The following is a 21,048-nucleotide window of genomic DNA, read 5'->3' on the forward strand; positions in this document are numbered from 1 at the left end:
CTGATTTGTCTCTTAAATATTTTTCAAAACAATACAATTCGGTTAAGAAGTGTCTTTGAAAATGTTTTGGCATTGTTGTTATCATTACATTTCAAATAATATTTAACAAACACTGTGTGGAAATCAGTTTGTTATGTGAGACAGAACATATCTAAAAATTTATTATACCAATTCATGAAGTGTTCGTAAGTTTAAAGGTAAAAAGGTAAAGGTTTTCCCTGTCCTGTCATGACTGACTCTAGGGGTGATGCTCATCTCCATTCCTAGCTGAGGGAGCTAGCATTGTCCAAAGCACTTCTGTGCTCTTGTGGCTGGCATGGCTACATGTCAAGGCATGGAACGCTGTTCCCACCGAAGTCATACCTATTTATCTATTTGCATTTGCATGCTTTCAAACTGCTAGGTTGGCAGCAGCTGGCGCAAGAACAGGAGCTCACCCACCACGTGGTACTTGGATCTCGAACTGCCAAACTTCCAATTGACAAACCCAGAGCCTTAACCACTAGGCCACTGTGGGCCCCCACTTTTTTATGTTTACCACATAGCAAAAGGAAATATATTATGTAGCACAGACAAAATGCAAACACCCAACAACAAAAGACGCAGGAATGTTTAATTAGTGCAGATCTTTCAATTCATTAGATTTTCTTGATGAACATAAAGTTTGAATATTAAATATTACTTAATATTAAATATAAATCAATTATGATAATATTGACATATTTGCAGACTGGCCTATATGTGAAGTAAATTGTCTCTTTTTCAAGGACAGGGACTACAACTTGTACCTGTCCACCCATCTTATCCATTCTCTCCCCCTTTTATGTTCCAAAATATACTATTAAATTTAATTTTGTGTAAAGGTAAAAGTTTTCCTTGCATATATGTGCTAGTTGTTCTCAACACTACGGGGTGGTGCTCAGCTCCGTTTCAAAACCGAAGAGCCAGCACTGTCTGAAGACGTCTCCGTGGTCATGTAGCCGGCATGACTAAACGCTAAAGGCGCATGGAACGCTGTTACCTTCCCACCAAAGGTGGTTCCTATTTTTCTACTTGCATTTTTACATGCTTTTGAACTGGTAGGTTGGCAGAAGCTGGGGCAAGTAACAGGAGCTCACTCCATTATGCGGCACTAGGGATTTGAACCACTGACCTTTCTGATCGACAAACTCAGTGTCTTAGTCACTGAGCCACCACATCCCTTAATTTTATGTACAGAGATTCTAATAGCCAGTTTCTATCAGTTGATTAATTCAGCAAATCTACCATATTTTTCTTTCCTCATTTTTAGATCTTTAAGAGACCACTATATATTGGTTTCTCTTTCTTTCATATCCTGGATTGTGGTTTAAAATATTAATTAATGCAATGTTATTCCAAAGATGTTTATTCACCTACATATAGTTAGATATGAAGAATGCTCATGGGGATCCTGCCTATTTATGTCTGGATTTAAATATTATTTATTTAAAGAACTTCTATATGGCTGATAGTAATATATACAAACTACCTAAATAAAAATTATATAAATTCAAACATAATAAAACAGTTCTCAAACTTAGGTGTTACAGAGGCCACACTATTCTTCAACAACAGTCAAAAGCTTTAAGTGAAGTGTTCTGTCAACTGCTCCTCTCTTGAAAACTTAGGAATTCATCAGGTTCTCCACAGGCAAGGTGCTCCATTCAGAGGGGGCCTTGAAAAACAATGTACTCTTAACTCTCCCTCTTCTTATCTCTCTTTGGGGAGACCTCTCCAACATGCACCTTTGGAATTAAGAAACTAAATGGGTTACTTCTACCTTATTCTATAAATATTCTCACTGAAGTCTACCTTATTCTGAAGTCTACCTTATTCTATAAATATTCTCACTGTTTTTGACAATTCCAAGATAGGGAGATCTTTAGGAGACACATCACAGAAGACGAAGATGCTGGATAACTTATGGTTATTGTGCATCCATGTGGATTTTGCTATGATTGTTCATTAAGATTAGCGTAACTTTTATATCATAACTGGCACAATCCGCAAGTTAATGACAGCAACAGGACAACAGCTTGTTGTGTCTAAAATTCATAAATTCTTGGAAAGTAGACTTTCACCAAAATGCTATTTTGTATTGTGTTACTTGGCATCAAACCATTTGTAATCTAGGAATTCTTTTTCTTGGAAACTACACATATAACTTTCCTATTACAAGGCAGCTGTGTTTTTAAATCGCCAATGAGAAAGATAAATAATGGAGCATTTGTGATTCTTCAAAGAGAAAGCATCTTTTAAACATTTAAAAAAATAATAGCAGCTTTATAAGAACTATCTAGAAAGAAACAAGCAATCCCAGATTCAAGTGAATATGCTACGGTGAACATTCTTTAGGTTTTACAATCCAAGTAAGATATAAAAACATGGGAACAGATTTAATGAAGCAAACAATCTGCAAATATAAATCTGTTCCATGAGAACAGATCAGTAACCAGAGTTCTCAATAGGGTCTGAGGTGGTTAAGCAAGGATCATGAAAGACTCAGTGATCTTTAGTATGGCCCTCGACAAAAATGGGGAGATTAAATTTGTACAGAGCTGTAATTGAAGTCTGTAGCATAGTCCCTCCTCTACTTTTCAGGTTAAAAACAAAGCTATAATTTCTATTTCTCATTTTATTAGAAAAATCTCTCATCAGAAAAGTTCTCACTAAATAAGTATAGTTTATGTTTCTCCAATATTCAGTTGTAAATCCCCACAGAGGTCCAGAGGGAAAGACAATTAAATATAAAAACAAGCTTGATCTTTCTTGTTTTTAACTATGCCAGATGGTTGATCGTGGGAGGCCTCAGATAATTCACCTTGGAAAATGTCTAAAGAAATACAGTAGTAATTATAAAATGCATGAAACCCATTCAAGACAATGCTATAATTATGAAGGCTATAGGTGTGTAAGTTATTAACATCTAGATTGCAAGTTAATGGTTTATTTTTCAAAATGATCAAATAAGTTGTTCAGAAATTATATTATTTAAAAATACCTTTTGATATGGTCATGTAAAAAGAACTTATCTTTTCCACATTTAAAAAATAAGAGTAGCTTTAAAAGAGCCATCCAGATGAAGCAATCCCAGATTCACAACAAGAATCAAATCCCAGGGAAAAAAATCATTCTCCTCGTCTATTACTGGAGAATGATATATTAAATCATTGTACGTGAGATCAGTCTTCCTAATAATTTGACTGAGAGTCCTAGATTCAATTGCTTTATTAATAGAGGTCATAACATTGACTCACTAAAATAGAAAATTTAAATAAATACAAGCATGTTTTGCACTGATCATAGCTAATCCAATTTACCATTATATTGATAATTATAATTGTATGCCACTATAATTGGCAACCAGTATAATTCTTTCTCCAGATTCTCTCAATTTGGAATCAAAGTGTTATAATTACTCATTGATATTACAATTTCTACAATTTTTGGTACACATGAAAGGATTTATTTAGCATATTTGTATAGCCACATATTCATTTTCTAAGAAAAGGAAACTGAATTAAACACAAATACAAACCTGGCATCCTTTTCCTTCTGGGACAAACAATACAAACAACTCTGAGTTTTTGCTAGTAGTAAAAGAAATTGAATGTGGAAGAAAAGGAAATCTAATCTAAATCTAGTTTACACCATCCCCATTCATATTTCCCTATTTTTTTTGCAAAGAATTGTTTTTTTTAACTATACCCTAATTCATTTCAATACTAATTCATATACTTTGATCCTTAACTTTTCTGCTTTTCTTGAGGATCTCAATCCCATCCAACCATGCCTTCCTCAGTCTTCCTTTTCATTTCAATCCAAATTTCCTTCATACATTTGTTTCTTAATGCAGTCATGGCCAAACTTCAATGTACTTCTTTCATACTGATCAATCTTCTATTCAATCCATATTCATTCTGCAATCATTCATTCTTTGTCTTATCTCTTATTTTATCATACATACCAGAGATGGGTTGCTGCCGGTTTGCCCCCGTTTGGCCGAACTGGTAGTGGTGGTGGTGGGAGGCTCTGCCCATTTGCCCAGACGCTTCTGTGCATGTGCAGAAGTATTGTGAGTGTGCGCAAATGTGCATGCAAGCACAAGCGAACCGGTAGTAAACCGGTTAGCAACCCACAACTGATACATACTTAATTTTTCAGTAATCATCCCCACTGAATCAGTTTATTTTTATGCTTCTGTTAACATACCCAATCCTTAATTCCACATGACAAAATTGCAAGAAATGCTATATGCAGTCATTTTTGCTTGGACATACATTTCTTGCATAGCCTTTTTGCCTATGTAATGGCTCTTGCATGTTACACTGAGACAAATAACTTGTGAGTCTAATCATACTTGGCCAAATAAAGTATTTCTGTTGAAGTTATCTTCCTTATTCTGTACAATATTTTTGCTGAAAAGTAGTTTAAATCTACACATCCCCTACTCACCATAAAGCCAAGCTGCATTTTCCAGATATTGTTCATTTTATTTTCCATAAATTTTCAAGTAGAATTCTGCCAAATACCCTACTACCACAATTAATAATGCTCCTCTATTTTTTGTAAACATTCTTATTAACTTTCCCTTTTTGCGCTCGGTTCTGTTAACTTTTTTAAAATAAAGATATAATGATATTACTGCAACTACCAGAGACAAATGCAGTCTTCATATACAAATTAAATCAATTACACAGTTGGTCCATAAGCAAGCATATTCATGAGATAAAAGGATACACTGTATGTATATATAAGCCAAGGTAGAAATTCTGTACAATTTACTTGGAAGAAAGACCAATTAAAAAGAATACTAATTAAACCAAACAAAATTATTGGATTATGACTTTGTCATTAGACCTTCAAGCATTCATTTTCTATATTTTGTCAACTGTTATTGAATTTCATTGCTGAAATCAAAGCTGAGTTTCAATATTTACACCTGAACGACATGTTTGGCTCCCAGTTAGCTTTTTACTGAACAAAAAAAATTATCAAGCTTCAAGATTTTATTATTCAGAAATGTCTTTACTTTTGACCATTGCAATGCTAGCAACATTGTTTGGGTCAATAATCTATCTCTTCTTGTTGTCTCAGTATATTGTCTTGCATCACAATCACATTCTGCATATACTCCATCAATTTGAATATACCATCCCGCTGTGTTCTTTTCTTACTTTTACAGGCAAGACAAAACAATCAGGTCGATAGAATATACAGTGGTTTTAATCTCTGTTCAACCATACAACTTGTTGGATGGCCTTGGACAAGCTGCTCTACATATAAAATTAAGAGACAGACATGGACATGAAGCAGCATAGCAAAGTTAATTAATCCATACAGACGAAAGTTAAAGAAGAAAAATTGTCTCTACATTATCCTAAATAATTCTCTTCTGGGCTGCTAAAAATGTAGCATTCTTACTGATTATGACCATATCCTTACCAATTATTTATATTATCTCAGACTTTACATTTCTCCAACACTGACTGAGTGACATTTTAAGATAAATTTCCTTCAATTTGAGCATAAATCCTGGTAACAGCATGAAGTAATTCAGGAGTTTCCTTAACAGGAATACAGATATTTGCTATTGCTTGCTTTTTTAAATATATTCTTAACATTTCCTGGAGGTCTTCTGTCCATCTATGCTCAAACAAGGTTGGTTTTAGCATCAGCTAAGATTATGATATAAATATTACACTCTATGTATGTGAGGAAGTGTCAGTATAAACTCATCATGTAAAGGAACAGCTTGATGACAGAATAAAGCCAAGGTGAATACTAATTCAGCAGACAATGGGATGTATTAAAACTGGACAAAACTAATACTGGAATCTGGTAATTACTAATTTAAAAAAATATCAGGAACAAACCAATTCCAAATTGGACACTGTAATTCTAAACTACTTTCAATAATCCCCAAAAGGCATACAGACTTCAGTGTCTTGTTCCACATACATCTTATACTAAAAATAGATTATAGTTACATAAAATAGATATCACACACAATATACATCTTATATTAGAAACAGATTATAGTTACATAAAATAAATATCACACACACACAAAAACAGGGATTGGAAATCTTCCTTTTCATACGTAATCCACTCAAAAAATTCAGAGCTTCCATTTTTCTTATTTCATATTTCACATCCAAAATCTTTATTCATCTATTACTCAGAAATATATGTTACCTCAATCAGATGACTCTAAGCACCTGCTGTCAGTTACTGGGGAAAACATCATAAATCAATGTATCTCTTATTCAATCTCCAAAATCTCTGTGGGGGAAAAAACACATTCATTTGACATCTTTTCTGAACATCCTCAGGGAAAGTGCCAACCTCCCCTCAGTAGGCAAATTGTTCCAACCAAACAGAGCCATAATAGAGGATGCTCCCTTCTATGCTCCCATTTGTGTCACCTAGAAATGAATAGGAGACTCAGACACCCTATTATTGGGTGAGCAGTCTTTGTGGAGAAAAAGGTCATGAAAGATACCTAGTAGCTAGTAAAATTTATTTTTTATTTTATTTATCTTTAAGAACCACCTATACTGAACTATGCTAAGTTGGCCTCTGGTGAACTAGCAAAGTATTTAAGGTTAATGTTGCCTGTATTAATTGCATCATACAATATGTTTGCAGTTTTGCAAACAGTTTTCCAGAGGCAAAAATCATAAGAAATAGAAAGACAAAATAACCCCTGGATTGCACTTTCCTCTAATATAGAGGTGTGAAAAGGAGAAAATCAAAGGTTTTCTGTGATGGCAAACAAGTAGCTACTACATTACAACTGCCTATACGTGGCTTCTCCAGCAAAATGAGCTTTTCCCCAGAGAAAGTAGATGGTTTGTCTGACAGAAAAAGATCCTTATACAAAATCTACTCCATTATGATTTGTAGGAGCATTGCCAGGCATTTAAAGGCACACATCTGCATTAAAAATATTCCAACAAAGATGGAAATGCAGAAATACTACAATTTAATGTTTCATAATTAATTTCCATTTTTAAATATAACTAAAATTATTTAATTAAATTATACTCCAAAATCATATATCCCAAAGGATATATGCTTCAATTTAAGTTTGTTATTGCTTATTTATTTTTATTTTAAACATTTGGAAGGATTTAAACTTCTGTGCTTAAAAATATTATGTAACCCCAAACTCTTTTTGAGAGTGAGTGGGTTCTTTCTTTTTGTTGTTTTCAATCTACATATAAGTTTCCTTTTTGTAAATTATAGCAATAACAATAAAATGAATTTTAAAAACTTAAAAGTATTCATGCAAGTATTAACTGTTAAAAGATTTTATGCTGATAAAAGGCTAGGAGAAAATCTAGATGCTACCAGAAATATGATTTGCACTGCACTGCTACAATGAATCTGGGTTTCTGATACAAATATGTTGGAAAAACTACTTGTAGAGTTAACAATCTTGACCTTGAGAAAATGTTTGTGCACCCTAAAAAAAAAAGACTGGTGGATTTACAGAGTTGTTATTACAGCAGACTACAAAAGAAGACAGAATAAAGTAAGACGCACTACAGAATGTACATAAAATTAGCTGTTTAAACTGATTTTATGGTTCACAAATAACCACATGTGATTTTCCAATGCAATGATATAGTCAATGATATATTCAAGGAAATAAAAATGAAATAGGACATTAAAAAATTACCCATTTTCAGTATTAGATATCAATTAGAAAGAACGTTGGTCTTACCTGAACGTGTCTTTTAAGAGGAGGGGAGGAGTGGTCACCTGTGGGTATTCTCAAAGCCTGATTGGTCCAAAGACTGAGAGCAAAGCCTTAAATACTGGTGCCTTCCAATCCTGGCCCAGTTTCCTCGAAGTCAAACGGTATAACTGAAACAACAACAAAAAAACAACCAAACCCCCGGGACCACCCGGGCCCTCCCCTTGGCCCCAACGGAACACAACTCAGAGCGGGTCGTGACCACTCCCTCCCGTCCTCATAAAAGACACGTTCAGGTAAGACCAACGTTATTTTTCCAGAGGAGGGGAGGAAGTGGTCACCTGTGGGACATACCCAAGCTATAGTCCCAGGGAGGGAGAACAAGAAACCACTAGGACCCAAGGGGAGCATCAGCCGCCACCCTCTGCAAGACCCTCCGACCAAACAACGCGTCCACAGACGCGAAGGCATCCAGACGATAATGTCAGATGAAAGGCGGCGGAGAAGCCCAAGTGGCTGCACGACAGATGTCCTCAAATGGGGCCCTTGTGGCCCACGCCACCGTGGTTGCGGCACTCCTGGTAGAATGGGCCGTGATGTCCAACGGGACCGGATGACCCGAAGCCCCGTAAGCCTCCGCAATGGCCTGACGCAGCCAACAGCCGATGGTGGCCGAGGACATCCTAGAACCCAGCGTCCCCGGCTGGAATGAAACAAACAAGGCCTCCGACCTACGGATCCGCCAGAGGTAAATCCACAGAGCGCGGCCGACGTCCAACCGATGCCAGAGCCTCTCCCTATCATTGGACGGACCCAGGCAAAAGTCGGGCAGGACAATCTCCTGAGCCCTATGAAAGGGAGTATTCACCTTCGGGATGAAGGTAGGATCAAGGCGAAGCACCACCCTGTCCTGGTGAAAATGGCAAAGGTCGTCCCTGGGAGACAGGGCGCCCAGTTCAGAAATACGTCGGGCAGAGGTAATCACCACCAGGAAAGCCACCTTCAGTGCAAGAATTGTAGATGAACGAGAGAGGAGAGGTTCGAATGGGGCCCCCATCAAGGCCCTGAGCATCAGGGGAAGATCCCACGTGGGGAACCTGTGGATGGGGGGAGGCCGGAGATTAGCCGCCCCCTTCAGAAAATGCTTGATCAGGGGAACATGGGAGGGAAGATGACTGAGAGAAACTGGGCCAGGATTAGAAGGCACCTGTATTTAAGGCTTTGCTCTCAGTCTTTGGACCAATCAGGCTTTGAGAATACCCACAGGTGACCACTCCCTCCCTCCTCTGGAAAACATTATACAGTGATCTATGTTTACCATTTAAGTGAATCTAGAATGGGTTTTCTCTACTCTGCAACCTGTACCTTAAGTATAAAACTATTTTGTTCACTTCTAGATATTAGCAAGTACTGCTACATATTGATAATTAATTAACAGATTCTTTAGAAAAAAGAACTTGGACTTGTTACACTTTTAATAGTGTCAAAGAGGAAACTTCAGAGATTGTTTATTCAGCACATGTGGTCCCCATTTGCTACACCAATATCGCTACACAATGTTTATAATATGATAATCTGTTGATATAAATCACTGAATTTAAATATCTGCTTACTCACATACATACATACACACACTTGCATACACCTTTAAAGGGATAGGAAAGTATGGATTAAAGGATAGGACTCAATATTTTGTGATATGGCTCCTGATTTTTGATTCTGCAGAATTATTTGTTAACACTAAATATGAAGCCTGATTGCTCATATTTATGAATAAACTTGAATCCCAATGCTACAAAGGTTTTTCCGCATTACATTTGATTCTTCTACACAAGTGTTCTAAGGTTACTCATGGAAAAACTGAATGTTGAACTTGAACATTTGGTCTCAGGTTAGACCACAATACTTTTCTTTCACTAGGATGACATTAGTTCAATAGGAGTATCAAGGAAATGACACTGGAGAAAGGAGGTTGGAATTTTTCACTCTTTATTCCAGGGAGATTTTATTTTAGCTTAAAATGGATATAAATTCATCAGAGGTTCAATAGATTTTTTTTCAATGTTTACTTTTGTTCCTTTAAATGAATGAATTTTAGCAAGCTTCAGTGATGCAATCTTTGGAAGACCAACAATCACAAAATAATAATAATAATAATAACAACAACAACAACAACTGGTACATTAAAGAAAGAAACAGAGTCACTAATCCTGGCTGCGCAAGAACAAGCTATCCGCACAAATGCCATTAAGGCCAAAATCGAAAAATCCTCTGATGATGCCAAATGCAGACTTTGCAAAGAAGCTGATGAAACTGTTGATCACATACTCAGCTGCTGTAAAAAAATCGCGCAGACTGATTATAAATTGCGGCACAATTCAGTAGCACAAATGATCCATTGGAATTTGTGCAAAAATTATAATATTAAAACAGCAACAAACTGGTGGGAACATCAGCCTGAAAAAGTCACCGAAAATCAGATGGTCAAGATCTTGTGGGATTTCCGTATACAAACCGACAAAATACTGGCGCATAATACACCAGACATCACACTGGTTGAGAAAAATAAGGTCACAATCATAGACATCGCAATACCAGGTGATAGCAGGGTCGCCGAGAAGGAACATGAAAAAATCGCAAGATACCAGGACTTAAAAATCGAAATTCAACAACTATGGCACAAACCAGCAGTGGTAATTCCAGTGGTAATTGGCACACTGGGTGCTATTCCATAAGCACTGGAATTACATTTAAAACAGTTAAAAATTGACAAAATCACCATCAGTCAAATGCAAAAAGCCGCACTGCTTGGATCTGCACGCATATTACGAAAATACGTTATGACGTCCTAGGCCCCTGGGTGGGGCCCGACTAGTAACCAATGCCAAATCCGGCGAAACAACTGGCCGCTGTGATACAATTGTACAATAATAATAATAATAATAATAATAATAATAGGCGAAGAAGTGATATGAGTCAAGTTACTTCATTAGCTCTCTATTAATATTTCTAATGTTGCAATGGGTAATGAGGATAAATATTCTGTAAAGGCATGCAAATGTTTACATACCACGATAAAATGTAATATTTTAATGAATACTACCTAATCTGGACAAGGTAAGTTAAACACAAGTTCTGGAAATTTAAATGCATATTACTATTGTGTACAGCAGTTATTTCTTCTGCTTCTTCTCCTTGCCCTCCTTCTTTCTCCTCCTCCTCCTCCCTCCCCTCCTCCTCATTTACCACTTCAGATGACCAGGAGATGCAAAGTTCTGATTCTTGCTCTTCTGGCAGTCTCAATCACTGTTAATCAATGCTGTTGTAGCATGCCTTTGATATGTCTCTATCTTCTGGGTTGGCTCCTGTTCTTTGGTCTTCTTGTCTATTTGTATGCCTTGTATGGTATAGAATCCCTACATAGAATATTATATGTAGTTTCTTTCCAATTATTTCTCTTATAATCTCATTTCTGATCTTATTCCTTCTGGTCACTCTAGCAGCTTTTCTCAAACATTTCAAAACTAACTTTTGTTTATGTTTTTTGCAAGTGTCCATGTTTGGCACTGATAACATTGGGTTCATATGCTTTGTATTAGATGCTTCTTTGTGCTGAACTTCCTTATGTTGTAGGAATGGACTAGCTAGTCCAATACTTTGCCTTACTGCTTCATATGTTAATCTCATCATCCATTTTTCCATCTTCAGTGAGTGTTGTTCCTAGATATTTGAACTCTAATACTTGTTTTATGCTTATCCCCTCTATTATTAGGTTTAAAGTGTGCTTTTTTCTACTGATTTCCATTACTTCTGTTTTGTTGATACTCATGTTGTTTACCTTGAATTCTTGGTTCATGGATAGAAGATGTTGCAATTCCTCAGCTGTACGTGCTATGAGTGCCTGATCGTCTGAAAAGAGTAATTCACTGATATTAGTTCCATTTCTGGGCTTAGCTGCTTTGCTTATGCTGTCAATATAGGTGATAAATAATAGTGATGATAGTACACATCCCTGTTTACTCCAGATATTACTGCAAAGGATTCTGATGTTTTCTTGGTTTGTTCTAACTTCTGCAATCATTATATAAACTTTTTCATAATCCAGTAAGATGTTCACTTACCCCATACTGAGCCATTGTTTGCCATAATATTTTCCTGTATACTCTGTCAAATAATAATGTCTCTTAGTCTACGAAAGCTACAAGGAGATTCTTATTGTACTCCATATTATTTTCTATTATTGCTTAAGCATAAAAATTGCACCTGTACAGTTTCTATTTTTTCTAAAACCCATCTGTTCTTCCGGTAGTTATGGTTCTATAACTGTTCTTAACTTTGTTTCTATTATCTTGTCATATATTTTCCCTATATGGCTCAAGAGTGAGATGCCTCAATATCTTGTGCATTGTTATCTGTTCCTTTGTTTTTCCACAGTGGAATTATTGTTACTTGTTGCCAATCACTTGGTGCTGTTAGCTGTGTCCATACAGCATTAAAGATTCTGTGCAGCCATCTGATGCTGATGGATTTGCATCCCCACGTCCACATCTTGAGAGACAATAACAGAACAAAGTAAGGGATTGCTAGGTTTGGGAAAAAATATGGTATGGTTGTGTGCCACAGGACCACTTGGGCAGCCATAAAGGAAATCCTGGGTCACCCTGAAGTGGCCTGGCTCTGGTGAATTTGCAACAGGTCCTGCAAGCCAGCAACAGATAATATTGTTACAGAAACTGCAAGAAGATACAGTTGTTTACGGATACAAAATAAGAAAGCAGTGAATACAGCAGGTGCAGAAATATATACATCTTTTTAGTCAGTACTTCGTAACACCTCCTTTGCCAGAAATAACAGTTTCCAAATATTCCCTGTAGCCAGCTAACGGTCTTTCTATTTTTGCTTTGGATTTCCCCCCCATTTTCCCTTCTAGGACTCTTTCTAGTTTAGAAATATTCTTAGAACTTCTTCCCTGAGTTGAACTATTTGAGATTTCCTCACATAATTTCAATATAATCAAATCCAGAAACTGTGAAAACCATTCCAAAACCTTTTAACATTTTATTAACCATAAGTACTACATGTTTGATTTGGGTGAATATTTTAGATAGCTACCTTGCTGAAATATCTAATCTCACTCCGCTTTAATTTTTTCACTGATTTTAGCACATTCATTTCCTCTATCTTTCCTGTGCCCTGGATGCCAAGCAATCCTAAAATGGTTGGCAATGGTTCTCTTCTTCAAATGTTTCATCTTTTTTTTTCTCCAAATGTATTTTGTATGGCTACAGAATGGCCAGCAATTCAAATTTTCATCAATCCAAAACATTTTGTTTCAAAATATTTCAGATCTAATTCTGCATGCAGATAGTCCTCAAGTAATGATGGCAATTGGAACCAAGATTGCTTTAGCTAAGCAATGCAGTCATAAACTGCAACATCATGGGACTATTGCTTATCGATGTCAGTCCAGGCAGTGAGAAACAGTGGGAGTCCCAGGTAAGGAGAATGGGGGTACCACAGGATGGTGGGACAACATGAGCACAGGAAGGATGGGAGGAATGAAGACATGGTGCATGCAAACCAAGGGTGGAAGAAGGGTGCGATGCATGGAGGTGAAGGCGGAAGGAGGACATGACTGAGACATGAAGGAATATGTGAGCAAGAAAAGTCTGGGGGAGGGGACATGCTTCAACCAGTCATAAGTGCAAGCTAGTTGCCAAGTGAATGAATTTTATTCACATGAACAAAATATGTTTGTTCATTACCATTATAACTTTGATCACTAAATAAATGAATGTTAAATTAGGATTATTTTAACTATAGATGACTAACTTTTACAATGAGATCGGAGAAAAGGTTTCCTTTTCACAACTCTCATATGTGCAACATTGTTGTGTAAGCAACAATGCAACACTCTGTTGTGGGCTTGTGGATCATTATCCCAGTGTCAGCTAAACTTTTCTGAAAGTATTTTCAGTGATTTGTGGATTTTTGTTTTGTAGATCTGATTAGTTTGGACAACACTACTCACAAAGATTTTTCTTGGTTTTCCAGATCTTGCCTTGACTCCCAACAGTTTAATGAAAAGAAGAAATGGGAGTGAGAATATGACAGTGTTTGACTATCTAAGGGGCTACCACAAAGAAGAGGGGATCTACCTGTTCTCCAATGCACATGATGGCAGAACAAGAAGTAAAGGATGGAAACTAATTGAGGAGAAAACCAAGCTAGAAATAAGAAGAAATTTCCTGTTAGAACAATGAATCAGTGTAACAGTTTGCCTTCAGAAGTTGTGTCAGCTCCATCACTGAAGGTTTTTAAGAAGAGATTTGTCTGAAATGATATAGGACCGTGATGTCGAACCTATGGCACGCATGCCAGAGGTGGCATGCAGTAGCTCTTTCTCTCTAACTTCCATACTATTTTTCATATTGAAACCGCTAACTAGAAACATTTATAGCCTTCTCCTACTTTGAAATAATGAATGACGGTATTTCTATTTTCTAATGTTCAGTCATTTGGTATGATTATTTGAAACAAAACTGAACAATCACAATTCAAGAAATTAGAAAGGTTAGAATAGTTGTTCACTGGAAAAATTGTGTTCTTGTCAGACATAAGTGATCAAATCCACATGGGTACAGTTCAAGCTAACTACTTTATTGTACTCTGCTTATAGTACAAGAAACTCCAAGGCTGCTTGCTTTCCCTTGGAAACAGAGAGATAAAGTTCCATGGAGGTTAGCAGGGAGGCGTTCTTATGGCTGGATTTCTTGTGGCTACACAATGACTCAAAGCTAATTTCCCACCTGATCCATCCTCTATGCCTGGTTGGGCAATTCCCAACCTCTCTCGTGAATAACTCTACTTAATTATCTTTTTGAGCCTTACTAACACCTTTAAGGTTTTCAAAACAACACTGTAATAATTGGAATAGTATCCAAACTTCTGCACCTCTAATATTCATTATTTATGTTATATAAATAATAAATATGCACTCATACAATAAATATGCATTCAAATTTGTATAAGATGCCATGTTTAGGAATTCATTAAAATTTGCAGTTTGATCAGAGATGTCTCAATTTTGGCATGTTATTGTTGCTTACAGAAGAAAACTATTATTTTTTTCATGCTAATTATTTTGTCAAATCTCATATAAAATCTGCAGGTATGCATGATTAATGATTATCAAGCCAAACACAAGACTATATTAATTATTCCCAGAGACAATTGCCATCTATTTTTGTTTGAACATATAGAAAAATGAGAAGAGGAAAGAGGGGGAAATTGTTGTCATGTGTTTGGCAAATCACATTTGGAGAGTAAAGTATATTTGATTAGCAAAAGGTGGAAGCTTAGTACATTGGGCAACCATTTTTATGCACTCTAATTGTGCAAAGAGCCAAAAATTAAAATATATTCAAAGTCAGTCTTAAGTATCATTCATTCAACACTGTCATAACTTTATATAGTTGTTGAATGAGTTGTAATCTAAGAACTTCCTGTACAGATAAAGGGAATAGCTTGTGACTAAAGTGATGTTGGCTCCAAATAATTACTTCAGACAAATGAAGAAATCAAGCATTTGTCCTTACAATCCCTAACTCAGTTCAACTCAATATTTAACTCAACAGTTAATCTACTTATATTATTTGTACTATTTAAGAAATAATATTATACACACAAAATAAAAACAAGAAACAGGAAAAAAATGAAAAAAGACATTGAAGGGGTACAGTTGGAAAACTATCATCAGGCCCTTCTATAAAATTGTAAGAACGCAGTACCACAATTATGCAATACAGAATCAATTAAATCAAATCAATTAGAAATAGCCTTTGTATTTTGTTAAAATACTCATTATGTTCTATGTTAATATACTTGCTATGCTTTCTTTTTGAAGATGAGTTATAGTAGAATATTTAATATGCTAATTGGGACAGCAGCTAGTTGGGCAATTAATTAAAAACAGTAAATAAACAATAGCTTCTTGTTTTTTCACAAGACAGTTTCAGGGTATTTTCATTTTCTTTTGAAAATTGGTTTAATTTATATCCTACTTTTCCTCTGAAAGCTCCTCTATTTTATCCTAGAAATAACCTTATGGGAGAGATTTAAATCAAAGTAATCTAGTGAGGTCAATTTGGACTTAAATTTGAGTCCCCCTGTCCAAATCCAGTACCTTAATATTATATCAGACCAGAAAATCTTCTCTAACACTGTGATCCATGTCATTGCCAGAGTTCACCAATGTGAAGATTTGTAGGTGCGTTAAGATTTTAGAACCTTAAGCTTAAAGCATGAATCCTCTGCAATGCTTTCTCCCCACTATTGTTTATTCTCTCTCTACTTTAGCTATTGCTTCCTGTGGTCAGCTTCCACATTGTTTTATAATGCCAGTTCTTATATCCAGTGAAGAATTTGATCTTTAAACAAAGCAACAATATAACAATTCCTGTACACTCTTCTTTAAAAACAGGAACTGTATTTGCTTGTTCTCATTTTAGCCAATATAGATATCACATTTTCAGTAAAATATAGCCCACACTTCATGGTCCACAAAACATTGCACAGAAATTTCAGATATTGGATTAGTTGGGGAAAATAAATATCTGAGCCACATCTGTAATCCAATTTTTAGAAGAAAAAATGATAACCTGAGCAGATTAATTTTTCTACATCTGATTCTTCAACAGAAGATTGCATTTCCCACCATTGTAAAACTACTTTCCTCAACCTGATATTCTCCAAAATTCTTGGAAAAGTGCAATTTTCATAATTCTCAATTGAATTAAGAATGCTGTATTAGAATTAACTTTTGAAAAAGTGATCTGCCTGTTCTTTTATTAATTTTCATAAGTGATGCCTTCGAAATGAAATGGTAGTAAAAATTAAAAAAAAAAAACAAAAGGAAAAGCCCACCTGTGAAAACAATGGCACTGTCAGTAAAATTAAGGTCCAGATCACATATGTATTAGTTCCTAGAGTTGAATTCACTAGTTACCAAATCTTCAAAATTCATCCATACAACAAACTTACTTTCTAATTAGTGAATCTGCTATGCTAATTATAAAAACAATATTTCAAATATCATGCTATTGAAAGCTACTATATTATGCAAAGAAATATGCATATTTTCCCAATTAATAAAACACAAATTTACCCATAACAAAATCAAAGGAAAGCAAGTGCATATCTTTAAATATCTTGGTTTTAGAAATGTAACTTCATGTTTTCACATAAAATAGAATAAATTCAATCACAACTATGTTTGAAATACTGTATACTGCATCAGATTGCATGCTAACTATAGTCTATGCTCAGAAAAGAATATTGTCCTTTAATTTGTATGAGAGTTTAAGGCTAAAATATTTTGTAGCACAACCTATAAGAGATGCAAAATATGGTTTTAATCTGATTTCAATACCTAAGTAGTCCTCAACTTACAATCACAATTGAGCCCAAACTTTCTATTGTTAAGTGAAATAGATGCTAAGTGAATTTTGCCCCATTTTACAACCTTTCTGGCCATAATTGTTAAATTAGTAACAAACGTAGTTGTTAAGTGAATCTGGCTTCCCCATTGACTTTGTCAGAAGGTTGCAAAAGATAATCACATGACCCTGGGACACAGCAAATGTCATAAATATGAGCCAGTTTTCAAGTGTCTGAATTTTGATCATGTAACCATGAAGATGCTACAATGGTCATAAGTGTGAAAAGCAATGCCAAGTCATTTTTCTCAGTGCCATTGTAACTTTGAATGGTCACTAAATAAACTGTTGTAAGTCAAGAATTACCTGTATGTGCCCTAAATAATTTAAATGCAGAAAGAAGAATATTATAATGGACAGAAAATGGTTTACATGTAGAAACTCACAGAGTTCATTTCCTGACATGACTACTTAAGAGTTATTAGATTACAAATTAGCCTGAAATTTTGGCAAACCACAGAGTAATATATGAATATGTATAGTATACTCTATGTACCTAGTTCAAAGTGACTCCCTATATTCTGCAAGAGAAAAAAATAAACGAACTTTAAGCAAACATGATTCTTACTTATCCTACCCAATTATACTTTTTTATTTAAGAATACAAGGTATCTTCTCCTATTTGAAGAAGTAGTATGGCATGTATAAACCATCTTGGTTCTATCTCAGTTCTTAAAATCAAGAACTCCTTCCACTGAAAATGTCAGTAAGAATGAAATTGAATCTTGCACATCTGCCAAAACTGTTCTCAGTCACAGCAACATTATTGGAAGATACAACACATTGTAATTGCCCATCTCCTAATATGCCTCAAATTTACTGGGATTATGAAATATGTTAATATGACATAAGGATAGATCAATGACTGAATACATCCTTTGGATGTAGAAAGCCTCAGGTTCTATATCTGGTGTCTAAACTCTCAAATATTAATTGGGATTAGAAACAAACATTCACTAAATCAGATATTCTATGTTCTGATTAATAAGGGCAAGAAAAAGATTAAGGTGATACAGAAAAATCCCAATGCACTCTTGTTTTCAAAAGTAAATCTTATAAGTAAGTATTTTAAAGAAGTTAGCTTCATTATTTTTGTGTCCTATCTAAGAAGGTAGACCAGCTTGCACCTCAATTCTGTTTAGAAAACAGCCTCCAAGTCTCATTATCAATATTGGGAATAACTGGGTTATCTGAACCAACCATCTAACTCTATATAAGATAGTATCCCCTATTGCACAGAGTACAGTAATTGTGTTTCAGAATCTTTGATTAAGAACAATAATTTTCCATATCGATCAATTAACAGAAACATGAATGAAAGACACAAAGCGAATTTTTCATCTAGCTTGTGCAAGACAGATGGAATTAAAAGTAGATCTTGGAATTTATTGTGTAGACAGAGCTTAGAAGTGTAAGATGGTCTAGGTACCATCAGTAAATTTTAAAGATGTTGCTGAGATACTACATCAAAGAACAAAGAAAAACAACCCCTGAGAATATGATTTTTAAGGCTATCATATATAGATGGCTTGTATCAAGAAAAACTGAAAAGCAACAAAAACACAGCCTAACAGGCACAAATATTCATTGCAATCTCCTGTTAAAGGTAAATGACATAATTGGCATAGCAAGATTTCTAAAAACACACCTCATATCTATGTTTCTGTCGTCTTCTCAATATATTGAGAAGAAACATGTTTTAGGCAGGTCTTTATACCTTCAGTTTAGTTTGACTCGATCCAAAGGAAAATTTCAGTTTAAACCTTTTGAAAGAATCATCATTTATTATCATGCTGACAGGTAATAATAAATATAAAAAATGAATTAGTCATGAAATACAGTACAGTATAATTACTGTACTGTATTTAGCTTAGATCCTATCTATTTTAAATAACAGTGTTCAGAAGGAAAGAGGGAGTAATGTGATATTCGTTTGTTTATTTTAGATATTCATATTGTAAAAACAAACTAACACAATGAAACAGAAATCTAATAAACAAAACGTAAAATTGACACATTCAATAAATAATTTCAATATACTGTGTAGACAAAAGTAATCAGACTGTATGCACACATAGACACAGTCAGACACAATCCAGCAGGAATATTGAAACAGGTTCATATTAACATGTTTTATGTAACTATTAACTTAACGATACAGGATGTTCTGTGCCCTATCTCATGTGTAAACGTACTTTTCCTGAAAGCAACTGACAAATAAACTAATGGTTACAGTAGAAAACTCTGTGTTTGCATCAACTGAATAACACAAAGTTCTCATCATTCACTTGTACCAGATCAAAATATTATCCACACATTTCTTTCGTGTGGTCTTAACAATAACTAGAGATTGCCCAAAGATATGAGACATTCCACTGCTGAAGATCATGAATGAAATATTACAAATAGGCAAAAGAAAAAGAGAGATTGCATCATCTACATACCTGCTTTCCATATTTCAGATATGCACTGACATAACTGATCATAGACTCCAGGAGCAATTGTATAAAAGATAAATCCAAGAGATAGTAGGAAAAAAACAATAGAGCTTTCTGACAGAATGTATTCCCCTACAGGTAAACATAACACAAGGCCAAGATGCTGAGTTTTGTCTTTTTAAAAAAAGCAAGAATACACGTTGAATTTAAACAGGCAAACTCTCTTGCAAGTATAATCGATCCTTATATACCTTACCGTCCACTAATGCAGTATCTGGACAAAGGTGCAGGCAAGAGTTTAGAAAAGGCTAACTAAGATACAAATTAACTGTGTTTCTTTTCTGAGAACTCAACTTACAGATAGTCCAGCAATGCGCCCAGTCGGTCCCTCGAGCTCGCAAGAGGCAGATTCACACGAACTCATAACTTTGCCTTCTTTTCAATCTCTCAACTCTCTCTTTCTCAGTCTCACTCTCTACCCTTTTCCCTCAAACGTAATCAGCAGCCGAGAATCTTCCGACTCTTTTTTCCCCTCCTTCCTGGGCCGATGCCACGGTTGCCTCTCTTCGGAGAGAGAATTCGGAACGGACAATCTTATCTAGCCCGCCGTGTTTCTCCTCTAACGCAAGCGCGCTGCTATAAATAGGCTGCCCCAGCCTGCTGGGGGGCGAGAGGGATGCCTGCGCCACCACCACCACCATCACCAAAACAAGAGTCTCAGAAAAGCCAACTCTCCACCCGGCCGAGGCGCTTCTTGCCACCTGAAAGACTCCCTCTCGCAGGTGTCCAGCAGCGCTCCTTTTCTGGGTCAGCTTTTGCCAACTTACCTGTCTAGAGTAGCAAGAGGAGAGGCAGCAGGGATAGCAGAGCAGCGGCGAGACTGAGCCCCAGGAGGGCCGGGGTGGTCCTGGGAGCGATGAGTGGACCCGCCCTTCCAGCCGGTGGTATAAATAACATTATCTGGGCGAGCAGGGACATTCCTGCTCGGGGACAGCTCGGCTGCCCGGCCCAGATAGCCGTATCCCTCCGGGGGAGGGAAAGGAGGAGGAGGAGGAGGAAGCGCCTGCCCTGCAATGCAGCACAGCGGCCCCCCCAGGCCAGCGCCAGCAGCGGCACCTGGCGATGCCCGGCGCAGCAATCGCCGCCGCTACCTGCTGCAAACGATGCCCGGCAGTCGAGAGGCAACAACCGGGCCACACCCAGTTTAAAGCGGCGCCTGATCTCTCGAGCTCCTGCCTCGAGTAAATGCCCCCCGGGGGGTGGGAGGAGGAAAACAAACAAACAAACCGCGGTTTAAACTGCGGGAGCCACAGCCCTAAATGGAATAGGGCAGCGAGGGAGGTTGGGTGGCGAAGGGGAAGGCGCGCTGGCTGGCCCCTCACGGGCA

The 21,048-nt window shown here is 36.4% G+C and overlaps 1 protein-coding gene across 1 annotated transcript in view; it reads right to left on the reverse strand.

Moving 5' to 3' along the window:
• Positions 1-20,685, reverse strand: part of SPTB (spectrin beta, erythrocytic) — a 128,053-nt gene extending 107,368 nt beyond the window's left edge. Inside the window, 3 exon segments of the mRNA XM_032211920.1 lie at positions 6,220-6,306; positions 11,565-11,635; positions 20,489-20,685. The gene's annotated coding sequence lies outside the window, so the exon portion shown is untranslated.
• Between the last annotated feature and the right edge of the window lie 363 nt (positions 20,686-21,048).

The sequence above is a fragment of the Thamnophis elegans genome, chromosome 1, assembly GCF_009769535.1.
Source record: "Thamnophis elegans isolate rThaEle1 chromosome 1, rThaEle1.pri, whole genome shotgun sequence".
NCBI lineage: Eukaryota > Metazoa > Chordata > Lepidosauria > Squamata > Colubridae > Thamnophis > Thamnophis elegans.